Source organism: Dromiciops gliroides, chromosome 4, assembly GCF_019393635.1.
Source record: "Dromiciops gliroides isolate mDroGli1 chromosome 4, mDroGli1.pri, whole genome shotgun sequence".
NCBI classification, from domain to species: domain Eukaryota; kingdom Metazoa; phylum Chordata; class Mammalia; order Microbiotheria; family Microbiotheriidae; genus Dromiciops; species Dromiciops gliroides.
In genome coordinates, this window is record NC_057864.1 from 40,420,957 (window position 1) to 40,426,079 (window position 5,123).

At 34.6% G+C, this 5,123-nt stretch overlaps 1 non-coding gene across 1 annotated transcript; it reads right to left on the reverse strand.

Moving 5' to 3' along the window:
- Nucleotides 1-3,173: 3,173 nt before the first annotated feature.
- LOC122726890 lies at nt 3,174-3,280 on the reverse strand. Its single transcript, XR_006352883.1, has one exon. It is a non-coding gene; the product is annotated as a U6 spliceosomal RNA (small nuclear RNA).
- Between the last annotated feature and the right edge of the window lie 1,843 nt (nt 3,281-5,123).

The following is a 5,123-nucleotide window of genomic DNA, read 5'->3' on the forward strand; positions in this document are numbered from 1 at the left end:
GAGCCTTTTCCTCACTTCAAGGAGCTTATATATGTTAATAAATAAGTAACCAGATGATATATATTTTTAAATACCCAAGAAGGGGAGGAGGGATTTTACCAACCCTGTTCTCATGGGCTCTACAATCTAATTGGGGAATACTACCACTATACAAATAAATATACCACAAAGTACTTGTCCTTAATCAGCTAACAATGAATGGGAGGAAGAAAGATGTGTATTCAAGTATGAGTAATAAAAGGCAACATGTGGTGAAAGCCATAAATGAGGCTTCAACAGAACAAGGTATCACTTCTGGTAAAGGAATTATGAGAAGCTTCATGGTGAAAGTGGCTTTTGAATTGGAGATTGAATGATTATTAGGATTTAACAGCCAGCAATTGCCAGATGAATCAAACTTTACAAAAGACCCAAAGGTTATGTTTACCATATACCAAGGAGTCTAGTTTTACTCGAATGTGCAAGTGAGTGGTAGAAGAATTTAGAAAAAGTAGATAGGATTCAGATCAAGGAGAATCTTAAATACCATGCTAAGGAGTTTGGGTTGCAAAAATAGAAATTCATGGTTGACATAAAGAAAAGTTTCCTAACAATCAAATCTATCCAAAAGTGAAATGGATTCCCTTGGGAAGTAATGTATTCATCTTCAATTGTACTCTTTAAGTAAAACGTGGATGACCGCTTTTTAAGTATGATGTAGAGGGATCGTTCTTCAGGCACTGATTGACAGTCTTTGAGGTCTCTTCCAATTCTGTGCTTCTGAGATGCTGGCATTCTATGAGGCAAGAAATTGATTTCTATAGTCAATGAAGCTATCTAATGAAATGGCCAAAGTTGTCTTTCTGGAAGATTGACTCTGGCAATAACATGTAGAAACGATCATGGGATCGTAGGTATAGAGCTGGAAGAGATCCGAGTTCACCTAATCCAATTCCTTCTTTTTACAGAAGGGAAAAATGAAACAGTCTATTCCCTTGAGGAATTTATATTAGGAGAGACAACATATAGATACACCCATAATAGAAGGTAGGAGGGTGTCTTGGAAGCTGTTAGACAATGCAGATGTGCAAAATGTAGTCTAAGCAAATAGTAGGGACTATTTCTTGGACTTCTCATCAGTCATCATGCCAACAGGTTAAGAAATCAAGTCCTGGATGACCTAACTCTTTCATGCTCTAGAGTCTTATTGTTTTGATTGTCCATTGTCCTGGATAAAGCCAAGCTTCACTTCTATCCCAGACTTTTCCTCAATATCTGCCATGCCACAAAAATTCTAACCCCTACCTTTATTTATTTATGGAAACATAATAAGAGGTTTTCAGTCTTCTCTCTTATAGTTCTACTCACCAACCCTGTAACTTCTTAAAGCAAAATATCTCTCCTCAACAACCATTCCCATATGTTTATTGTTTCTCTCCATAAGAGTGAGAATTTAAACTGCTTTGGGGAAGAAAACATCATCTCTTTTGTATTTGTATCTGTAACACCAAGCCTACTACTTGGCACCAAGTAAGCACTTAATAATTGTTTTGTCATTCATTCAAGAAGAAACATTGCTAAGAGATGGTAGCTAAATAATCATCTGGAAATTATGAAAAACTAGGAGTGAATCGAGACTTCCTCATTCAATGAATTAGGAATGAGAAAGGAACCACTTTCATCTGAACAAAAATGGAACTAACCCGCTATAATCAAGGAGAAAACCAGGTTTTATTTAAAGAGAGGAGGTCAAGAGAATGTTTGTGAAGAGATAGAGAAAAAAGAGAAGAGCTGCAGTGAAACACTTTAAAATACCCAAACGAGATCAGAAAGATTTTAAGAAAAGAACAGAGACCAGCAAAGAAGTGTATCTTCTTTTGTACTATCATGTTAAATTTAATAAAGTTTTGGAGCAGCTAGGTGGTATAGTGGATAAAGCACTGGTCCTGGATTCAGGAAGACCTAAGTTCAAATCTGGCCTCAGACACTTGTTGCTTATGAGCTGTGTGACCCTGGGCAAGTCATTGCCCTGAAAAAAAATTAATACAGTTTTTTAAAATACATATTATTTATTTATTTTGGAAATCCCTTTCTTTTTAAATTTTGCATTACAAATTCTCTCCCTTACACCATTCCCTACCCACTGAGAAAGCAAGCAAATGATATCAATTATACATGTGAAACCATTCAAAACATTTCCATATTGGCCACATTGCAAAAAGTAAAATAAAATAAAGCAAAGAAAATTTTACTTCAATATGCACTTAGAATTCTCTCTTGTAGGTATATAATATTTTTCCATCATGAGTTCTTTGGAATTATCTTGAATCATTGAATTGATTAGAGTAGCCAAGACTTTCATAGTTGATCATCATTACAACATCAGTGTGCACAATGATCTCCAGGCTCTTCTCACTACACTTTACAATTCATATAAGAATTCTCATTTTTTTTTCCTGAAATCAGCTCCCTCATCATTTCTTACAGTAAAATACTATTCTATCACAATCATATGGCATACCTTATTCAGCCGTTCTCCAGTTGATGGGCATCCTGTCAATCCCAAATTCTTTGCCACCACAATAGAGGTGTTATAAATATTTTTATATACATTTTCTTTTTTTATCTCTTTGGGATATAGACCTAATATTGCTGGGTCAAAGTGTATGCATAGTTTGATACCCCTTTGGGCATAGTTCCAAATTATCTAGATTGGACCAGTTTACATGTCTACAGATTTCTGCAGATTACTACTGCACCTATTTTTCCTCCATCCTCTCTAGTACTGTAATTTCTGACAGGTATGGGGTGGTACCTCGGAGTTGTTTTAATTTGCATTTTTCTAATCAATAGTGATTTAGACCATTTTCTTCATATTACTATGGGTAGCTTTGATTTCTTTTGAAAATTGCCTGTGATCCTTTGATCATTTATCAATTCAGGAATGGCTCTTAGTTTCATTTAAAAAAAATTTATTTATTTAGAATTTTCCCAACGTTACATGTAAAAAAACCCACATTTTTTTCACATTGATTTTTTAAAAGTTTGTATTCTGAATTCTTTTCCTCCTCCCTCCCTCCTCACCCCTCTCCAAGAAACCTCAATACAAGCTATACATGTGCAGTCATGTAAAACATCTCTGTATCAGCCAGGTTGTGAAAGAAAACTGACAAAATAACTTTAGAAAGAGGAATAAAAATATGGAATGCTTCACAAATTTGCATGTCATCCTTGCACAGGGGCCATGCTAATCTTCTCTATATTGTTCCAATTTTAGTATATGTACTGCTGAAGCAAGCACTGGCTCTTAATTTCATAAATTTGACTGTTTCCTATATATTTAAGAAATTAGCCCTTTAACAGAGAAACTTGTAAATTTTTTGATATTGTTTCATTTTCTATGCTACCTTTTAGGAAAATGTTGTTTCCCTGATTATTTATTTTAAGTCTATTTTTGCTTTTCCTTTGTCTGAGATCATGATTGCTACCTCTGCCTTTTTTACTTCAGCCGAAGCATAATATATTCTACTCCAACCCTTTATATTAATTCTCTGAATTCATTTCTGTTTCATGTGCTTCTCTTTACACAACATATTGTTGGATTTTAGATTCTAATCCATTGTGCTATCTGCTTTCATTTTATAGGTAAGCTCATGCCATTCACTTCACAATTATGATTACTAAATCATAACTCTATCAAACATCCTTCTAGCTTAATTTTTTATTTATTTTTCCACTCTCTTTTTATTCTGTCCTTCCTCTAAAGTCTGTTTTGCTCCTGATCAGTGCCACCCTTAATTCTGCCACCCTTTTATTATTCCCTCATATTTCTTTTTTTCTTTTTTTTTTTTTGGTGAGGCAATTGGGGTTAAGTGACTTGCCCGGGGTCACACAGCTAGTAAGTGTCAAGGGTCTGAGGCCGGATTTGAACTCAGATACTCCTGAATCCAGGGCCAGTGCTCTATCCACTGCGCCACCTAGCTGCCCCCTTCCCTCATATTTCTTATTCCCTTCCCCTCCTATTTGCTTATTGGGTAAATTTTCTATACCCAACTCTGTATCTTTGTATAAGTGTATATTCTTGTCTCTTTGAACAATTCTGAAGACAATGGAGTACATGCATTGCCTGTCACTGGCCCTCCATGTTCACTATAAAATATCTTCCTAGTGTGCCTTTTATGTGAGGATATTTCCCACATTCTACCTCCCTCTTTCTGGTTTTCCCAGTTCATCCCTTTTCCTCATCCTTTCATTTTTTTGGAGAGAGGCAGGGGATCATCCCAACATAACTGACTCACATTCATGCCTTCTGTCTATATAGACTCTATTCTAATAATAATAAAGTTCTTTGAAGTTACATGTATTATATAGGAATGTAAACAGTGGAACTACTGAATTCCTTATGATTATTTTTTCATGTTTGCCCCTTTATGCTTCTCTTGAGTCTTGTGTTTGAATGTCATATTTTCTATTCAGCTCTGGTCTTTTCATCAGGAATGCTTGAACATCCTCTATTTCATTAAAAATCAATTTTTCCCCTGAAGGATTATACTCAGTATTGCTGGGTAGGTATTTTGTTTGTAATCCTAATTCCTTTGCCTTCCAAAATATTATATTTAAGCACTCAACTCCTTTAATTTGGAAACTGCTAAATTGTGTGTTATATTGACCATGGCTCCATTATATTTGAATTGTTTCTTTCTGGATACTTGCAATAATTTCCCCATTACTGGGAAGGTCTGGAATTTGGCTATAATATTCTTAGAAGTTTTCATTTTGGTATTTCCTTCAGGAGGTGATTAATGGATTCTTTCAATTTCCATTTTGCCCTCTAGTTCTAAGAAATCAGGGAAGTTTTCCTTGATAATTTCTGATATAATGTCTAGGATATGTCTTTTTTTATTATGTTTTTCAGTTAGTCCAAAAATTCCTAAGTTATTCCTTCAAGGTCTATTTTCCAGGTCGGTTATTTTTCTGATGTGATACTTCACATTTTCTATTTTTTTATTCTTTAGACTTTGTTTTATTGTTTCTTGATGGCTGATGGTATCATTACCTTTCATTTTCCCAGTTCTACTTTTTTCCAGTTCTAATTTTTAAATAATTATCTTTTTTTGATGCACTTTTGTACCTCTTTTTCCATT